This window comes from Hypanus sabinus, chromosome 29, assembly GCF_030144855.1.
Source record: "Hypanus sabinus isolate sHypSab1 chromosome 29, sHypSab1.hap1, whole genome shotgun sequence".
Classification (NCBI taxonomy): Eukaryota; Metazoa; Chordata; class Chondrichthyes; order Myliobatiformes; family Dasyatidae; genus Hypanus; species Hypanus sabinus.
In genome coordinates, this window is record NC_082734.1 from 23,300,966 (window position 1) to 23,321,988 (window position 21,023).

Below are 21,023 nucleotides of genomic sequence, written 5' to 3' on the forward strand. Positions count from 1 at the left end.
CAGTCGCATTCTCTCGTTCTGTTTTTGCACAAACACACACGCTCAACTATAAACATTCTCACTACATGCTTCATCACGCCCGCTCACACGTGTTGCGCAAAAATATTTACATTCTCACAGAGACGCACATTTCTCACGCTTAAACGCAGTTTTCTCATATGCCACACACTTACCTCATACATATCATACACTTCAGTAACATGCCACCCACATACATTACATACACACAAGAGCTTAGACACATCATACACGTGAATATATTCAATCCTTTCATTAAATGGCCATCTCTTACGTTGACATCGAATATAGAATAGGGCAGGACATTCAGCCCATGATGTTGGGTTGAAATAATTTAAGTGTCTCTAAATTTATCAAATTCATCATCCCAGGCACTGACTATGACCCCCCCCCCCCACCCCTTCTCACCATATTCGTGTGCCCACTTTAGTATCTCTTAATTACCTCTATTGTATCTGCTTCCCTTTCTGTGTAAACAAAAGATTTCCTCTTACATCTCTTTTGTATTTTTCCTCCTCTTACATTAGATAAATTCTCTAGTATTAGAGATTTAACTCAAGGGGGAAAAATACTGGCCGTCTCTCTATCCATGTGGACACCCACCACTCAGGATATGCTTGCTTCTCATTACTACCTTCAGGGAGAAGGTTCAGGAGCCCGAAGATTTCTCAACATTTTAGGACAGCTTCTTCCCCTCTGCCATCAGATTTCTGAATGGCCGTTGAATCTACGAACACTACCTCACGCCTTTGTGCTCTTTTGCACTTTTTTGTGTTACATTTCTTATTAGAACTCATAGTAATTTTTATGTATTGCTCTGTACTGCTGCAGAGTTGGAGTCCAGGCAGCAGAGTGTTGCGACGAGCCGATGGCTGACAGATTTAACCGCAGGGCCAGACTCAAGATGGCCCTGCGGTTCTTATGTGGTCTGTTTTGTGCTTTTTCGTGATATCATTCTGGAGAACGTTGTTTCATTTTTTAACTGCATTGTATTTGTGGTTTATAAATGACAATAAACTGAATCTGAGATTGGAAAAGTCTGATATGGGCCAAATCAAGGCGGCAGGGCCCGGGCCCTGAGAGTCTATCATAGCAGTAGGGCCCAAGCCCGAGAGCAAGGGTGAGCCACTGTTTGGCTTGTTTAAACGCCAAGAAGGATCGAAAAGGTCAGGGTGTTGAAGCCAGAAGCGAGGGACGGGCCAGCATTCAGCTCACTGCTTAGCGAGGTTTACTTGTCTCTGTGCTGAGCTGATGCCTGCAATTAACAGGCTCGTGCACTGCCTGGAGCAGGAGACTGGCTTTGTGGCTGTGAACTCACTTTAGTGAACTTTAGTTCTGAATGTTATTTGTTTGCACGATTTGTCTTCCTTTTGCACACTGGGTAATTTGACAGATTACAGATTACCTTCTGTTCTTGCTGAAATTGTAAACAATTTGATGCAGGAACTCAGACAAAAGAAAGCCTGTAGATGCTGGAAATCCTAAGCAACATATAAAATGCTGGAGGAACTCAGCAGGCTGGGTAGCATCTAGAGAAATGAGTAAACGGTCGATGTTTCAGGCCCAGACGTCGACTGTTTACTCTTTTCCTGGCTTGCTGAGTTCCTCCAGCATGTGTGTGTGTATTGATTTAAGAACCCAGTGGGTCAAGCTGCATCTGGGATGGTGGGGGGACGGGTAGGGGAAGAAGACAAACTGATGAACTTTGGGGCAACAGTTCCTCTTCTACAGGCCACGAGTAGAATTAAAGCTTAGCTTCATTTGCCATGTGTACATTTGCATCAATGACCACAGTCCAAGGATGTGCTGTTGCCACACTTCTGGCAGCAACACAGCATGGCCACAACTTATTGACACCAACCCATATAGCTTTGGAATGTGGGAGGAAATCAGAGCACCTGGAGGAGGGGAGATCCAAATGGTCATGAGGAGAACACACAAACTCCTTCCTGATAGCCCTGGGAATTGAAGCTCGATTTTCCAATCAGTGGTGCTATAAAGCATTATGGTGACAGCTATCCTCATGTGCTACACTGTAAGGACCATAGGAGATAGGATTAAGTGCAGATCATGGTGCCTCTTGATTTCCCCTGCTCTTCAATGGAAACATGGCTGACCCTCCACTCCAAAACATTATCTTGCCTATTACTTGTTCTCCAAGTCCAAACCTCTGTAGATTTTAAATCCATGAACACACTCAACAAACACAACCCTCAGGGGCGGAGTGTTCAGGGGAACCCACAGCCGCCATTTCCTCACCTTCATGAGAAACAACCAGACCCTCATCCAGACACTGATTCCAGGCTGTCCCAGAAGAGAGCCTCTCCACTTTCACCTCATCAATTCCTCTCAGAATCTTACCAATGGAATCACTAATGGTTATAGGACCACAAATCTGTCACTGCTTTGCACCATCATCTATGCCAGAACACCATATAGTAATCCTATCATTCTCCCTCTTCTGAAAATTCTCTCTCAAGTGTCTATCTAATTCTCTTTTGAAGGCATTCCTTGACCCTTTATCCACTGGCAGTAAGCTTCAGATTAACTATTCTGAGCAAAAACTCTTTCTCCTCATATCCTCCCTGTAATTATGGTCCAAGGTTTGAAGTCTGTTTCCTGGTCCTTTATCAATTTCCATTTATTTATCATGGTCTAAACCAGTTGGGATTTATTGTTTTGAAATCTAACAATTGATTTTATTGAAATGTACAAGATAAAACTACAGACCCAACTGAGAAATCAATCCAAGAAAGGCAAACGTTTCTTTCATTCTGGGACAATTGAGATCATTTGTTGATTTACTGTGATTAGTTGAACAAAGTATATAGGATAATACAGGCCCTTCAGCCCATGATATTGTGCCAATCTAGATAAACTTACTCCACAATCAATCCAGCCCTTCCCACATATGCAACCCATAACCATCCATATGTTTCATTAGGAGTTTGAGGAGATTTGGTGTGTCACCTTTAAAAACACAAATTTCTACAAATATACCACTGAGGGTATTCTGACTGGCTGCATCACCACCTGGTATGGGGGGGTGGGGGTATGTGGTGGGCTACTGCACGTGATTGAAGTTGCATTGAACTTGTAAAATTAGTCAGCTCCAATATTGGTCCAAGACATCTTCAAGGAGCAGTGCCTCAGGAAGGCAGTGTCCATCATTAAGGACCCTCACCACCCAGGGCATGCCCTCTTCACACTGTAACCATCATGACAAGGGTACACAAGCCTGAAAGCGCACACTTAACAATTCAGGAGCAGCTTTTTCCCCTCTGCCATCTGGATTTCTAAATGAACATTGAACCCATGAACACTACCTCACCAATTTAAAAAAAATATTTTATTTTGCACCATTCATTTTAACTTAATTAATAGACCTATATACTCAAAGTAACTCAAGTTTTTTCCTCTTTATATTTATCATGTATTTTACTGTACTGCTGCCATAAAGTTAACAAATTTCACAGCATATGCTGGTGACATTGGTGACTACTAGACAGGTATATGGAGGAATTTAGGGTGGGAGGGTTATATGGGAGGCAGGGTTTGAGGGTCGGCACAACATTGTGGGCCAAAGGGCTTGTAATGTGCTGTACTGTTCTATGTTCTATATTAAACCCGATTCTGATTTTTCTTACATCCATATACCTATCCAAAAGTCTTCTAAGTTTCCCTAAGGTATCTGCTTCTGCCCCCATCTCTAGCAGTGTGTTCCAGGCACCCACTAATCTGTGTGAAACAAAAACAAATTTGCACCCCCCTCCCGTTATACTTTCCTCCAGTCGACGTAAATATTATGGCCTCTTCTATTAGGCATTTCCATCCTGGGAAAACAATCTCTGGCTGTCCACACTATCTATGCCTCTTCTCATAGATCATGCATATTGTGCCAATCTATATAAACCCACTCTACAATCACTCTAACCTTTGCCTCCTACACAGCCCGCAATTCTACATTTTTCTTACATCCATATGCCTATCTAAGAGTCTCTTAAATGTCCCTAATGTGTCAGTCTCTAACATTACCCCTGGCAGAGTGTTCTACGCACCCACACTCTCTGTGTGAAGAACTTACCTCTGACATCCCTCTATACTTTACAGTTTTTTTGGATCTTTTTTTAAAAACAGATTAAAGGAAAAAAGATGAATGTAATAGGATAAAGGATTCCAGTTATAATTGGGCTCCATAGTGTCCTGTCAACTTTGGTGGAATGTTTTCTTGAAGAAACACCAGAATTATTGTCTCCTCTCTCTTAATCCCAACTCCTCCAATTTGGGTCATCATCTCTTTGATGCTCCTCCTTCCCACAGCCAATCAGAACATGAACAGAATTGAGGCAATCTGGGATTTTTTGGCTGCCAATTGGCTACCGCCTTTTAATTATCATCTACAATATGCTGAGAGCTAATGTTAAAAAGCAAACCAACTGTTTATTCAGATGCTTCAATTACATTGTTCCAGGGTTGCTGGAGGTCAAGGGCAGAGCACTGATTTCCTCAAGAGCACATACAAAATGCTGGAGGAACTCAGCAGATCAGGCACCATCTGTAGAGTGAAATAAACAGTCACTGTTTCACACTGAGACCCTTCATTAGGACTAGAAAAGAAGGAGCAGAAGCTGGAATAGGAAAGTGGGGAGAGAGGGTGAAGTATGAATCGGCAGGTGACAGGCAAGACCAGGTGAGGGAGAATGCGAGTGGGAGAGAGGGGACGAAGTAAGAGCTGGGATGTAATAAGTGGAAAGAGCTGAAGGAGGAATCTGTTAGAAGCAAGGAAGGAAAGGAGGGAACCAGAGGAAGGTGATGGGCAGGTGATAAGGGGTTAGACAGGAGCCATAATTATAAAAGCAAAAGAGAAAAGGAGAGCTTCTCATTTCATCCTCCCTCCCCCACCCATTTTCCCGATCACCTTCAGTTGTTAGCTATGCTTGTACTCCTTCCCTCCCCCCCGCTTCTTATTCTGGCTTCTTCTCCTTCCTTTCCAGTCCTGTTGAAGGGTCTCAGCCTGAAATATTGACTGCTTATTCCCCTGCATAGATGCTGCCTGACCTGCTGAGTTCCTCCAGCATTTTGTGCATGTGCTTGAGATTTCCAGCATCTGCAGAATCTCTTGAGGTTATTAATTGCCTTAGGAAGCTAGAGCAGTCCTGGAGATTTGGCAGCCGCTAGGCCCAATCCATCCAAGTTCAGCTGAGACTCAAATCAAAAACGCAAGAAAATGGTAGCTTTAACACAGTCAGAGAGCTCAAGGTCCTCAACAAGAGTTTTAAGCAGCAAAAGAAAACCTACAACAAGCCATGGAGAAAACCAGAGATTGTAACAATCATTAATGGAGTAGAGAGATGGAGGTCAAACAGATTTTGGCGAGGGAATTTGAGAGCTTCAGTCCTACCAGTGGTGGGGTAATGGAGGTAAGGAGAATGTAAAAGGCCAAATGACATCCACCCACCCTCCCTCCCTCTGCATCCTGCTGTTGTTCACTCTCAGATGTTGCTCCCACAGGCTCTGATTCACTTTGTCCTCTACCTATTAACCCAATGTCCTGCCTACTTTCCACACCCTTCCTTTGTCTGCTTCAGCTACTCTTTTGTCTCTCTCATTCCATTTCCTGCTGTTCATTTTTACTTCTGCCGTCTGGCCTCTCTCATGACTCTCTGCCCTTTCTCCTTCCTCTCATCTCTTTCTCCCACTCTGTCTTCTGAGTTCTTTATTTCATCACACCCTTAATCGATGCTCTCATTATTCTCCTCCGCTAGCTCTTCTACAATCTCTGATGAAGGGTCTGGGCTCAAAATATTGTTTATTCCACTCCAAAGATGCTGCCTGATCTGCTGTGTGTGTGTGTGTGTATCTCGATTTCTAGCATCTGCAGAATCTCTTGTGCTTTGATGATAGCTGCCTTCATTTCGTTACACACCTTTATCGTTTCTAGTGACCAGGAGGGCCTCCATCTCCCTCTGGAAAGAAGCCCACCACCCCCTTGCTCGTTTCCCTACCAGTCCAACAATAAACCTGTCTACCAGAGGAGGCCATTCGGCCCAACGCTCCAAGTCTTTCAGAAATCCAAATCAGTTCAGTCCATTTGCTCATGTTGGGAAAGTGCTTCCCTTCCAATTCCTTTTGTAAGTTACTGTTTAATTTTCCATCAGGGCAATGATTTTTTAATTTAATTTTATACCCTACACACAGTCTCTATTTTTTTCTCTTGCTCACTTGATACTCCGTAACCCTCTCTCCATCGCCAACCACTGCCAACCCCCTCCATCCCCCCCTCCCTCACCCAATAGCCCGGTCACCATGGTTACCACTCACCCACTCTGCGCTGTTCCTGGTCTCCCATGAAAAGCCTCTTATGTATTCCGTCTCCTTCCATCTCCCTACGGCAACAAAGATCCCTTCTCTGCCCGATTACAGAGTAGATGGCAGCTCGGCGATGGATCGGCGGCGGAAGGCACTCGGCGCCCGAGCATTCCCTTCTCAACACCCCCTTTCCACACACCCCACTGTCACCAGCAGTTAAAGACAATTCAGGAAGGGGGGGAAATGGAAAATAAATCAATCTACAGGCCTCGCGTCTTCCTGCACGCAGGCAGTCCAGTGCCCATTTCTCTTTGCCTGCTTGAAGAGTAGGAGGAGAAGGAGAGGGTCTCACTTGTTCTCTCCAGATGACAATTCGAACAATTGCAGCATTTTCCGCCTCTTCGATGGCTTCTCCCTCTCTCCGGTCCTCCCTCCCCTCCCCTGCAGATTCAAACCCCTGCAGTGGGACCCCTATTCAACGTGGCTTGCTCTCCCAGCCTTTTGTTAATGGAATAATCTCTCCTTTGTCGAGTTATTAAGGTTTCCAGTCACACAGCAGTGCGGGTATTTCTCATCTGCAAGCTTCTCTCTGTCTTCCTTCCTTTTAATAGATATATTTTCTGCTCCTCTCACTCTCCCCCCCTCACCTCGCTCACCGGCTCTCCCTAAGTCAATGAACCGGGACTGCAGCAGGACCATCCGTTTGCCCCCCGCCCCCTTCTTTTAACCTTCAGTGGAAACTGTGCTCCGGAAGAACGGGTAGAAAATCTCCTTTCCTCCGTTAACGCGAAGTGACAGCCCCGCAACCTTCGCGGAGTCTCGTGTACCACCAATCCATTCAATCGTGAAAGCTGAACAGAAAAGGGGAGGAGGGGAGGGTGGTTTAATCTTCTAAATTCCGATTTGCAACCAATTTCTCAAGAACCACAATATGAAATGCGGCCTCTCCGAGTGAGTGAGACTGGGGCAGTGTATTCCTGCTTCGAAGCATTGGATTGCCGTTCTTTCTCTCTCATATCAGTACATAAAATCCAATTATCTAATTACAGACCATCATCTAAGCGGCGATTGGCCAATTGGATTAGCAGGGTCCCGGAGATGCGACGGTGCACGGGCTGCGAGACAAGAATCCACATCGCCACCTTCTCGTTTCCCCTCCTACCTTTTTAATGGAAAGCAATAAATAATTAAAAAAAAGCCAGCACCGCCCCAAACCCCTCCTCCACCTTCTTTGCCTTGCGATGCCAGCCTTTTCCAGCACCCGGCACTGCATAGAGCGAGCTTGGCGCTTTAGTGATCCCGAGCACAACCGCGGCTGTGCCTTTGAGCCAGATTCTTAACCCTGCCAGTGCCGAAAGAATTGCCTCCGTGCAAAGGGAAAGTCGCCAAAGGACAGACAGGTTGCCGTCTCGTTTTTTTCTAAATTTACCACGAGTATTGCTAAGTTAGTGATTAAAAGCAGCATTTATTAACGGATACCGAGGTTTTAAATCACCATGTGGTTTTATCCTGACAAGGAATGCAACTCAGTCCTACACCGAGTGGCCACTTTTTTTTAGGTACCGGCTGTACCTAATAAATTGGCCACTCAGTACGTTCGTGGTCTTCTGCTGCTGTAGCCCGTCCACTTCAAGGTTCTGTATGTTGTGCACTCAGAGATGCTCCTCTGCGCATCACAGTTATTTGATTTACTGTCACTTTCCTGTCAGCTCGAACCAGTCTGGCCATTCTCTTCTGACCTCTCTCATTAACAAGGTGCTTTGGCCCACTGAAATGCTACAGACTGGACGTTTTTATTTGTTTTACACACCATTCTTTCTGGACTCCAGAGAGTATTATGTGTGAGATCAACAGTTTCAGAGATCCTCACACCGTCCCACCTGACACTAACATGGTCAAAGTCTTTCAGATCGTATTTCTTCCACGTTCTGATGCTTGGTTTGAACAACAACTGAATCTCTTGATTATGCCTGCGTGCTTTTGTGTGTTGAGTTGTTGCCACAGGACTGACTGGTTGTACGTTTGCTTTTACAAGCAGGTGTATGAGCAGATATGGGCGGAGAAATGGCAAACGGAGTTTAACCTGGCCAAAAGGGAGGTCGAGTGTACAGTGCCGATGAGCAGAGGGATCTTGGGGTCCAAGTTCATACTCTCTGAAAGTAGCTACACAGGTTGATAGGATGGTTAAAAAGGCGGATGGCATGCTTGCCCTTATTAGTCAACGCGATGAGTGTTCAAAAGTCGGGAAGTTATGTTGAAGCTTTATAGAACTCCAGTTAGACAGCATCTATTGTGCAAACACGAGGAAATCTGCAGATGCTGGAAATTCAAACAACACACACAAAAAAGTCCAGACGAAGGGTCTCAGCCCGAAACGTCGACAGTGCTTCTCTCTATAGATGCTGCCTGGCCTGCTGCGTTCCACCAGCATTTTGTGTCTAAAGTATTGTATACAGTTCTGGTCACCCCATATCAAGGAGGGAGTGCAGAAGAGTGCACCTCAGCTAAAAACTCATATCAAGTTAGTAAGACACGACTTGCCCCACATAAAGCCATGCTGACATTCCCTAACTAAGCCATGGTTTTCCAAATGCTCATAAATCCTATCCCAAAGAATTCTCGCTAGTAACTTCCCTACCACTGATATGTGACTCACTGGTCTACAGTTTCCAGGATTATCCCTGGTTCCCTTCTTGAATAATGGAAAAACATCAGCTACTTGCCAATCCTCTGGGACCTCGTCTATGGTTAAGGAGGGCACAAAGACATTGGTCGAGTCCCCAGCAACCTCTTTACTTGCCTCTCTCAATAACCTGGTGTATATCCTATCAAGTCCTGCGGACATCCCCCTTAATGCTCTTTAAAAGACCCAATACTCCCTTTTCCATTACTTCAAAATGCCCTTCAAAAAGAGTACCAAGAGCTCCATTACTTCAAAAAGAGTATTGTTGGCATTGTTCTTCCTACTCTTCATGTCTTTCTCCTTGGTAAGTCCTGAAGTAAATTACTCATTAAGGACCTCACCCACATCTTCCACATTTAAGCAAATGTTCCCCTCTTTATCCCGAGTGGTCCCAGTTTATATAGGGATTTTGAAGTTTTCCATGACAACAACCCTATTGTTTCTACACCTTTCCTTAATCTGTCTGTGCATCTGTTCGTCAGTGTCCTGGGGGCTATTGCGGGGGTTTGTAGTACAACCCCATCAGAGTTACTGCACTCTTCCTATTTTAGAGTTCTACCCCAATAGATTTTGTGGACAAGCCCTCCATTATGACCGCTCTGATATTGTGATATTGTCCCTGATTTAGTTCCCATCACCCTGACAAACTGGTTAAAATCCACAAGCAAATCGCCTGGCCAGGATATTGTTTCCCCTTCAGTTAAGCTGCAGCTCATCCCTCTTGTACAGTTGATCCCTGCCCCAAGAGAGGTTCCAATGATCCAAGAACCTGAAACCCTGCCTGGTTCCTCAGCCACTCATTCATCTGTATGATCATCCTGTTTTTGCCCTGAGAACCATGACACTGGGAGTCATCCAGAGATTACTACCTTGGAGGTCCCACTCTTCTGCCTCTTTTCTAGCTCCCCATACTCTCTTTGCAGGACCTCTTCTCCCTTTTCTACTAATGCCATTGGTGCCAATGTGCACCACGGCCGCTGCCTGCTCACCTTTCCTCCTTGAGAACTTTCCGCAGCTTTCCAAGACCTCTTGGAGCGTCGTGCCTGGGAGGCAGCACACCATCCTGGTGCGTTTTTTTTGCAGCCATGGGGTCTCCTGCCCGTTCCCCCTAACTATTGAGCCTCCGATCACTGTTGCACTGCCTGATTTTACCCTTCTCTGCAGAGCCTCAGAGCTGGCGACAGTGTCGATGGCCTGAATGTTGCTGCCACCGTGCCCCCACCACCGTCCCCCTGCAGCATTATCCTCTGACCTGTCTCAATAACAAGGCTTTTCCACCCACCAAACTGCCGCTCGCTGGATGTTTCATTTTGCTTTTCACACCACTCTTTGTAAAATCTAGAGACTGTTGTGCATGAGAACCTCTGCAGATTAGTAGTTTCTGAGATACTTAAACTACCCCATTTGGCACCGGCAATCATTCCATGGTCAAAGTCACTTAAATCACATTTTTCCCCCCATTTTGATGTTTGGGCTGAACAATAACAGAATGTCTACAATACATGCTTGAGTGATTTTATATATTGTGTTGTTGCCACATGATTGGCTGGTTAGATATTTGTATTAACGAGCAGTTGTACAGGTGTACCTAATAAAGTGGCCACTGAGTGTGATTTGGTGAGTCACAGAGGAGGCACGGGCAAGGAAGTGTCTGCGTTCTTTAAGAAGTGTAGAAGGATGCATTTGCTTGTTTCAGACATGGCAGTCCTTGTTCTCCCTCAGGGCGCAATTACTGCCCCAGAGGATCTCATTACTCGCTCTGAGGGTCCCATTATTGGCTCTTTGCCTTGGGGCAGTTAATGGCCATAATATCTCAGCAAGCCATTATTGTAATCTCTCGGGTTGAGTGGCTATTGAGGGAGTATTGAAGTAAGACCAGACCAAAGCTTGTAGACAGTCAATCAAAGCAGAACGCTTATAAGCTTATCTTATTTTCCCCTAACAACACATTTTCTTGGTGTAGATACTGCAACAGGTAAACTTTGCTGTGTAAATCTTAAAGATGAACAGAATTCTTCCGCTCAGAGTTGACAACTGATAAAACGGGACTGAGGGGGAAACAGGAACAACAGAATGGGAATCTGGAGAAACACATGAAGGAACTGGAGGAACATTGTGGGTCGGGCAGCATTTATGGAGGGGAATGGACAGTTGACCCCTCTAACCCTTCTCCCCATTCCTTACAAAAACTTGAGAACATACACCACTATACTGAAGGACAGCTTCTATCCTATTGCTTTCACACTCTTGACTGGACCTCTTGTATGATAATGATGAATGCTTTATCTCACAATCTACCTCACCATTTAGAACAGAGTTGAGGAAAAACTCTTTCACCCAGAGAGTTGTGGATCTATGGACTGCTCTGCCTCAGAAGGCAGTGAAGGCCAATTCTCTGGATGCTTTCAAGAATAGAGCTCTTAAAGATAGTGGAGTCAAGGGATATGAGGAGAAGGCAGGAATGGGGTACTGATTGTGGATGATCAGCCATGATCACATTGAATGGCGGTTCTGGCTGGAAGGGCCAGACTGCCTAATCCTGCACCTATTGTCTATTACCATGATCTTGTACTTTATCTCTCTACCTGCATTGCATTTCCTTTGTAACTATATTCTGAATTCTGTATTTTTCATTCCTTTGGGATGCATGGAATGATCTTAAAACAAGAGATTCTGCACTTGTTGGAAATCCAGAGCAATGCACACTAAATTTTGAGGGACTCAGAAGGTCAGGTAGCACCTATGGAGGGGGATAAAGAGCCAACGCTTCAGACCAAGACCCTTCATCAGGAATGATCTGTCTGGATGGCCTGTTATCTAAAGCCTTTCACTTTCAAGCACCGATTCTTCAATGTGAGATGATGTTGATTTTGTGCCCAGTCCCCACAGTCATTAATTACCCTTCAGCCAACAGGCTTCCGAATTCACCTCACCACTGAACTGATTTTACAACCTACAGACTCACTTTCGAGGACTCTGCAGTGCACGACCTCAGGATTATTTATTTATTTGGTTATTTTGCCTTCTCTTGCACATTGGTTATCTGTCAGCCTTCGTCTGTGGTTTTTCATCGCTTTCTTTGTCCTACTGTGAATGTCTGCAAGAAAATAATTCTCAGGGTGACATATACATATTTTGATGATGAATTTATTTTGACCTTTGAAGTTGGATGTTAAAGGTGGTTTCTAAACCTGTGATCTTGAACACTGTGTTAAACAGGGAAGGGTTGCCGAGTATGGTGAAAATGAGCCTTTTACTTTAAGCGGATTGGTTTGATATTGGAGCCACACTGGCCTCATCGACTGTACCTCATTAGTATGTTACGAGAGTCTTATCAAATCCCTCAGAAGCCTCTCAGAGTCACTGGCACACAATGACCTGCATTCAGGATACAGTGACACAATAGAATGTTAAAAATAACACACTAAACTCTGACTGCTCAGTAGATCTACTGCTTTTCTATTCATTTATGGGAAATGTGCATTGATGAGGAGACCAGTGTCTACTAGCCAGTTGTTGTTCAGATCAAACATCAGAATGGGGAAGAAATATCTGTGATTTTGACCATGGAACGAACGTTGGTGCCAGAGAGGGTGGTTTGAATATCTCAGAAATTGATGATCCCCTGAGATTTTCATGCACAACAGTCTCTAGAGTTTATAGAGAATGGTGTGAGAAACAAAGAAAAAGAAAGTCCACCGAGCAGTGGTTTTGTGTGAGAAAAAAGTCATGGTAATGAGAGAGGTCAGAGGAGAATGGCCAGACTGGTTCAAGCTGACAGGAAGATGGCAGCATCCAAATAACCATGCATCACAAAAATGGTGGGCAGAGGAGTATCTCTGAATGCTCAACATGCCGAACCCTGAAGTGGAAGGGCTACAGAAGATCATGAGCATAGACTCAGTGGCCTCTTTATTAGGTGCAGGAGGTAACTAATAAAGTGGCCAATCAGCATATGACAGTGATAATAAACAAGATTCGATTCTTGTTCCTCCTGCCTATTGCTGGAATTGCATCCTCCCATACTCGTGCTTTGTAGACAGTGGGAATATTTTAGGATATCAGGAGTGAATCTCTCACCAGAGGATACCCAGATCCAGACCTTCTCTTGAACTTATGTGGCTGTTTTATTAACTTTCTAGTCCAAGGTAATTTCCCACCTTCCACCTTCGGAGGATGCTGCTGACGGAGGACTTTTCACTGGCTTGCTCATTTGTTATGTGGTGTGTTGTATGAAGCAGGCAATCATGGTCTTTCTATGACCATGATTGTCCTTGGCAATTTTTTCTGTAGAAGTGGTTTGCCATTGCCGCATTCTGGGCAGTGCCTTTCTGGCAACACCTTTGAATGATGAGGGGCTCAGACTCTACAGCTGGAGAAAGTTATTCTACTGAAATAGTTGGTATTATCTAGATCAGATGAGAAAATGGCAGATGGAATTTAATGCAGGCATGTGTGAGGTTTTGCACTTTAGGAGGACAAACCAGGGTAGGACTTACACAGTGAACAGGGGACTGTGGTAGAACAGAGGGATTTGGGAATACAGATTCATAATTCCTTGAAGGTGGTGCCACAGATAGATAGAATCACAAAGAGACCTTCTGGCACCTTGGCCATCTTAAAGCAGAATATTGAGTACTGGAGTTGGGATGTTATGTTGAAGTTGTGTAAGCCATTGGTAAGACCAAATTTGGAATATTATATACAGTTCTGGTCACCTACCTACAGGAAAGATATCAATAAGATTGAAAGAGTGCAGAGAAAATTTACAAGTTATAGGGAAAGGTTGAATAGGCTAGAGCTGGAGCAAAGGAGAATGAGGTATACAAAATTATGAGGGGTATAGATACCATAGGATAATGTGAGCAGGCTTTTTCCACTGAGGCTGGGTGAGACTAGAACAAGAGGTTTTGGGTTAAGGGCGAAAGGCAAAATATTTAAGGGGAATATGAGGGGTAACTTCTTCACTCAGATGCTAATGAGAGTGTAGAACAAGCTGCCAATGGAAGATTTCCTCGTGCTTGCCAATGGACGTGGTGGGTGCAGGTTTGATTTCAACATTTAAGAGAAGTTTGGATAAGTACATGCATAAGTGGGGTATGGAGGACTATGGTCCAGGTGTGGGTCCATGGGAATATCAGTTTGGCATAGACTAAATAGGCTAAAGGGCCACTTCTGTGCTGTCGTGCTCTATGACTCATGCTGTTCAAGAACTTGACCACAATTCTTTTCAGTTTGGTATGAAGTTCCTTCATCATTGCCTTGAACAAATCAATCAATCTGACTTTTGAACCGGGGGGACAACTTCACTCAACTTTACTCACTCCACACTGAACTGTTCCCACAACCCATGGGCTCACTTTCAAGAACTCTTTTTTTGTATTTGCACAGTTTGTTATTTTTTACACCACTGGTTGTTTGTCAGTCTTATTTTGTGTGGTTTGTCATTGATTCTATTGTGTTTCTCTTTACTTACTGTGAATGCCCATAAGAAAATGAACCTCAGGGCAATGTATAGTGACGTATACGTACTTTGATAATAAATTTACTTTGAACTTTGTCTGAACAAGGAGCTATACACATATTTATTCATATGGAATCATGTTAGCATACTTAATAGAAGTGTATAAGATCATGAAAGAAACGAGCAATTCTGCAGATGCTGGAAATCCAAACCAACACACACAAAATGCTGGAGGAACTCAGCAGGCCAAGCGGCATCTATGGAAAAAAGGACAGTTGATGTTTCAGGCTGAGACCCTTCAACAGGACTGTCTCGGCTTGAAATCGATTGCATTTTGGTTCTATAGATACTTCCTGGCCTGCTGAGTTCCTCCAGCAGTTTGTGTGTGTTGCTAGGCTTGGATAGGGTTGAATGCGTGCAGTATTTTTCTCGGGGTTGGGGAATCAATAACTAGAGGACATAGGTTTAAAGTGAAAGGGGATAGATTTAAGAGGGACCTGAGGGGCAACTTCTTCAGACGGGGGGAAATGAGCTCCTCCAGGAAATACATAGAAGCACAAAATGCTGGCAGAACTCAGCAGGCCAGACAGCGAGCAGGTACAATAACATCATTTAAAAGGCACTTGGACAGGTACATGGATAGGAAAGGTTTAGAGCAGGGATTCCCAAGCTGGGGTCCACTGACCCCTTGCTTAATGGTATTGGTCCATGGCATAAAAAAGGAGGAAAAGCCCTGGTTTAGAGGGACACAGGTCAAATTAAAGCAAAAAGCATTTGGTCAGATTAGATTAGATTCAACTTTATTATCATTGTGCCAAAATACAGCTACAAAGCCAAATGAAAGCCAAATGTTTGGTGAGCATCCTGGTCATAGAGGAGGGGGAGTGTGCCTCATGATTAACACATTGTGGTGCCAGAAATGACGGTTCTCTCTCAGTCCTGGTCTCCCAACTAGAATGTCTAGTGGCCAATGTCATCTATTTTATCTGCTGAGGGAGTTTTCCACCATCATCCTGGTAAGGCTGTACATTCCTCGTCGGGCCAGTGTCAGGCAGGTACTGGAGGAGCTGAGCACTGTGATCAGCAAGCTCAAGACAGCACACAATGATGCCTTCCCTGTCGTTACGGGGGCTATCAAACAGCCCAGCTTGAAGGATTCTCTGAACAACTACCACCAACGTATCATCTGTGGAAACAGAGGAGCCAACACACTTGACCACTGTTATTCTACGCTCTCTAATGTTTTTCATGCCACCCCATGCCCACACTTCAGAAAGTCCGATCACCTGGCTGTACTTCTATACCCAGTGTATGGGCAGAGACTAAAGACGCAGTAGCTATGATGAGGATCAAGGAGGTATGGTCAAGCTAGGCAGAGGAGCGCTTACAGAAATGCTTTGAGTTGGTTCAATATTCAGGGATTCATCTTCAGATCTGAACGAACATGCCACAGTTGTCACAGACTTCATTGAGAGCTGGGGGAATGAGTGTGCACCTTTGAAAAACCCAAACCAGCAGCTGTGGAGGAACCAGGAGACTCATAGTCAGCTGAGGGCTAGATCTATGGCTTTCCAGACTGGTGATACAGAACTATATAAGAAGTCCAAGTGCAACCTATGGAAGGCTACTTTAAGAGTGAAACAACAATTGCAATTGAAGCTTGAGATGGAATCTGGCAGGGTTTGCAGGCCATTCCTTCCCACAAGGTGAAACCTAACATCATGAATGGGAGTGACGGTTCACTCCCAGGTGAGCTCAATGCCTTTTACGCACACTTTGAAAGGGAGAATAAAACTACACCTATGCAAATCCCTGAAGCTTCCAGTGACCCTGTAATCTCTGTCTCAGAACATCTTTCATGAGGGTGAACCCTCGCTATGTGTCAGACCCTGATGGTGTACCTGGTGGTGATCTGAAAACCTGTGGCAGGAGATCTGCAATCTCTTACTCCTTCAGTCGGAGGTTTCCACCTGTTTCTAAAGGGTGACAATCAGAGTGCCCAAGAAGAGCAGGGTGAGCTGCTTCAATGACTATCTCCCAGTTGCATTTCCATCTACTGTGATGAAGTGCTTTGAGAGGTTGGTCATGGCTAGAATCAGCTCCTGCCTAAGCAATGACCTGGACCTTCTGCAATTAGCCTGTCGCCACAATAGGTCTACAGTGGATGCAAAGTCATTGGCTCTCCACTTGGCCTTGGATCACATGGACAATAGCAATATTGAATCAGGCTTCTGTTTATTGATTATAGATCAGTGTTCAACACAATTATACCCTCAGTTCTAATCAACAAGCTCCAAAACCTGGGCCTCTGTACCTCCCTCTACAACTGGATCCTTGACTACAGTCAGTGCAGATCAGGACTAACATCTCCTCCTCACTTACAATGAACACTGGCACACCTCACTGCTCTACTCGCTGCACCCACAACAGCGTGGCTAGGCACAGCTCAAACGCCATCTATAAATCTGACGACGACACAAATTGTTGTTGGCAGAATTTCAAATGGCGATGAGGAGCCATACAGGAGTGAGGTAGATCAGCTGGTTGAGTGGTGTCACAGCAACAACCTTGCACTCAAGTTAGTAAGACCAAGGACTTGACTATGGACCCCAGGAAGGAGAAGTTGAGGGAATACACACCAGTCCTCATTGAGGGATCAGCAGTGCAAAGAGTGAACAGATTCAAGTTCTTGGATGTCAATATCTCTGAAAATCTATCCTCTGTCCAACATATTGATTGAATTAAAAAGACAGCAGCTATATTTCTTCAGGAGTTTGAGGAGATTTGGTATGTCACCAGAGACTTTTGTAAATTTGTACAGAAGTACTGTGGAGAGCATTCTAATTGGTTGCATCACTGTCTGTTACGGAGGGGCCACTGCACAGAGTTGGGGAAAAATACATTAAAAAAGGCAGAATCGGTTATTAAGGACACCCATCACCTAGGACATGCCCTCTCCTCACTGTGACCATCAGGGAGGAGGTTCAAGAGCCTGAGAACACACACTTAACATTACAGGAACAGCTTCTTTCCCCTCTGCCATCAGATTTCTGAATAGACAATTAACCCATTTACACTTTCCCTCTATTTTTTTGTTCTATTTTTGCATTACCTATTTAATTTTCAACATATATTTCTTATTGCAAGTTATTGTTTTCTTATTTTGTGTTACAATGCACTGCTGCTGCTTAACAACAAATTTCACAGCACATGCCAGTGATATTAAATGTGATTCTGCTTCATGGATGAGTTGGGGCAAATGGCCCGTTTCCATGCTCTGTATAATCCCATGGCTCTCTGTCTCTGTCTTTCTGTCTATCTCTATCCCTTCCTCTTTCTCTCCCCCTCCTTATACCACTCTCCCACTCCCTTTTCCACTCTCTGCCCTCTCTCTCCCCTTCTTCCATCCCTCTTTCTCTCTCTCTCCCTCTCCTCCTTCTCGTCTCCCTGTCTGCCCTCCCTCTCCTTCCCCCTCATACTCCCTTTCACATCCTTTCTCCCCCTCTCCTTCTTGCCTTCCCTTCCTCTCTTTCCCTCTCACTTCCCCCTCTTTCTTTCTCTCTCTCTCTGGATCTGCCCGTGGTACCCACCCCCGTTCCTCCAAGAAAAAAATTGGACTCCTATAAATCCAATTCCCAAAAACTTTTACACTCTTGGAATTGACAACATACCCACTGCCACATCTCAATATCTGGGTTTGTGTACATCTCTCTCTCTCTCTGTCCTTCTTTCTTGCTCTCTTCCCCTCTCTCTACCTTTCTTTCTTCCCCTCATATTTTGGGAGCTGAATGCCAATGAACAAATCTGATTGTGTCAGAATGAAGTTCCACCTTTCCTGACATTTGCGTCTGAAGCAATTAGGGGCGTGTGGTCATCAGCAGAGAGTAACTAGTTAGTCAGGGTCAACCAGAAGAAAAATTGCTTTTTCTGTCATGCCTGTAGCCCCTGATAATGCAAAAGCGCTTTACATTTTATGAAGTACCTTTATAGTGTTGGAAAGCTGGCACCCAGCAGAAAAACACACTGCAGATGCTGGAATATAGAGCAACACACAATCTGCTGGATGAACTCAGTGGGTCGGGCAGCTTCTGTGGAGGGCAGAGGAGTTGTTGATGTTTTCATCTCCCTGCGTCAGTCCAGAAACATTGACAATTCCTCTCCCCCCATGGGGTGGGGGGGGCGGGTATTCACTGAGGGGCAGCACAATAGCGTAGCAGTTAGTGTAACGCTATCACATCTCCGTCTATAACATCAGGGTACAATTCTAACCGCTATATATATATATATATATATATATATAGAGCAAGAGGTGACTTGGGAACAGGGGAAGTAGAGTCTGTGTGGATTGAGCTGAGGAACAGTAAGGGTAAAAAGACCCTAATGGGTGTTGTGTACAGGCCCCCAAACAGTAGCGTGGATATTGGGTACAAGTTGATTAGGGAGTTAACATTGGCATGTGCTAAAGGTAATGCAGTCATTATGGGAGATTTCAACATGCAGGTGGACTGGGAGAATCAGGTGGGTGCTGGACCCCAGGATAGGGAGTTTGTGGAGTGTCTAAGGGATGTATTTTTGGAACAGCTTGTGCTTGAGCCAACCAGGAACGAGGCTATTTTGGTCTTGGTGATGTGTAATGAACAGGAATTGATAAGTGATCTTGAAGTAAAGGAGCCATTAGCAAGTAGTGATCATAACATGATAAGTTTTTATCTACAATTTGAGAGGGATAGGGGCAGATCAGAGGTGTCAGTGTTGCAATTAAATAAAGGAGACTACGGAGCCATGAGGGAAGAGCTGGCCAAAGTTAAATGGGTGGATGCCCTGGCAGGAAAGACAGTGGATCAGCAGTGGCAGATATTCTTGGGCATAATACAAAAGATGCAAATGCAGTTCATTCCAATGAGAAGGAAGGATTCAAAGAGGGGGAAGGGGCCACAGTGGTTGACAAAGGAAGTCAGAGATTTTATAACATTAAAGAAAAAGAAGTATGTCAGGGCTAAGATGAGTGGGAATACAGATGATTGGGAAAGTTTTAAGGAACAGCAGATCTTAACTAAAAAAGCAATACGGAGAGAAAAAATCAGGTATGAGCTCAGTCTAGCCAGGAATATAAAAGGGGATAGCAAAAGCTTTTTTAGCTATGTGAAGAGAAGGAAGATAGTTAAGAACAATGTTGGCCCCTTGAAGAATGAATTGGGAGAAATTGTTATGGGAAACAGGGAAATGGCAACAGAATTTAATGCATACTTTAGATCTGTCTTCACCAGGGAGGACACAAGCAATCTCCCAGATGTATGGATGGGCCAGGGTCATAAGATATCATTGAGGCAGATTGACATTAGGAAAGAAACTGTGATGAGTAGACTGGTAGGACTGAAGGCTAATAAATCCCCGGGTCCAGATGGTCTGCATCCAAGGGTTCTAAAAGAGGTGGCTCAGGAAATTGCGGATGCATTGGTAATCATTTTCCAATGTTCCTTAGATTCAGGATCAGTTCCTGAAGATTGGAGAGTGGCTAATGTTGTCCCACTTTTCAAGAAGGGAGGGAAGGAGAAAATGGAGAACTATCGCCCTGTTAGCCTAACGTCAGTCGTGGGGAAGATGCTTGAGTCCATTATTAAGGACGAAATAGTGGCACATCTAGATGGCAGAAATAGGATTAGGCCGAGCCAGCATGGATTTACCAAGGGCAAATCATGCTTGACTAATCTGTTGGAGTTTTTTGAGGGTGTAACAAGGATGTTAGACGAGGGTAAGCCAGTAGATGTTGTGTACCTAGATTTTCAGAAGGCATTCGATAAGGTGCCACATAGGAGATTGGTGAGTAAAATCAGAGCTCATGGCATTGGGGGCAGGGTTTCAACATGGATAGAAAACTGGTTGGCAGATAGAAAGCAAAGGGTAGCAGTGAATGGGTGTTTCTCAGTCTGGCTGGAGGTGACTAGTGGGGTACCACAGGGCTCTGTATTGGGACCACAGCTCTTTACGATTTATGTCAATGATTTAGATGAGGGCATTGAAAACTATATCAGTAAGTTTGCTGACGATACTAAACTGGGTGGCAGTGTGACATGCGAAGAGGACGTTAGGAGAATACAGGGAGACTTGGATAGGCTGAGTGAGTGGGCAGATACTTGGCAGATGTCATTCAATGTGAATAAATGTGAAGTTATCCACTTTGGAAGCTGGAACAAGAGGGCAGAGTATTGTCTGAACGGTGTCGAGTTAGGTAAGGGAGAAATGCAAAGAGACCTAGGCGTCCTAGTTCACCAGTCAATGAAGGTGAATGAGCAAGTGCAACAGGCAGTGAAGAGGGCAAATGGAATGTTGGCCTTTGTTACAAGGGGAATTGAATACAAGAGCAAGGATGTTCTTTTGCATTTGTACAGGGCCCTGGTGAGACCACACCTGGAATATTGTGTACAGTTTTGGTCTCCAGGTTTAAGGAAGGACATTCTGGCAATTGAGGAAGTGCAGCGTAGATTCACTAGGTTGATTCCTGGGATGGCAGGGCTGTCTTACTCAGAGAGATTGGAGAGATTGGGCTTG

The 21,023-nt window shown here is 44.6% G+C and overlaps 1 protein-coding gene across 3 annotated transcripts in view; it reads right to left on the reverse strand.

The window, feature by feature from the left end:
- The window catches only part of lrrc4ba (leucine rich repeat containing 4Ba), a 228,145-nt gene that overhangs the window by 99,254 nt on the left and 107,868 nt on the right, over positions 1-21,023 (reverse strand). Inside the window, exon 1 of one of the 3 annotated variants that reach the window (XM_059953960.1) lies at positions 6,340-7,477. The exons of the other annotated variants lie outside the window; for them this stretch is intronic. The gene's annotated coding sequence lies outside the window, so the exon portion shown is untranslated. Of the gene's footprint in view, positions 1-6,339; positions 7,478-21,023 lie in introns of those variants that run through there. 3 annotated transcript variants of the gene reach the window in all.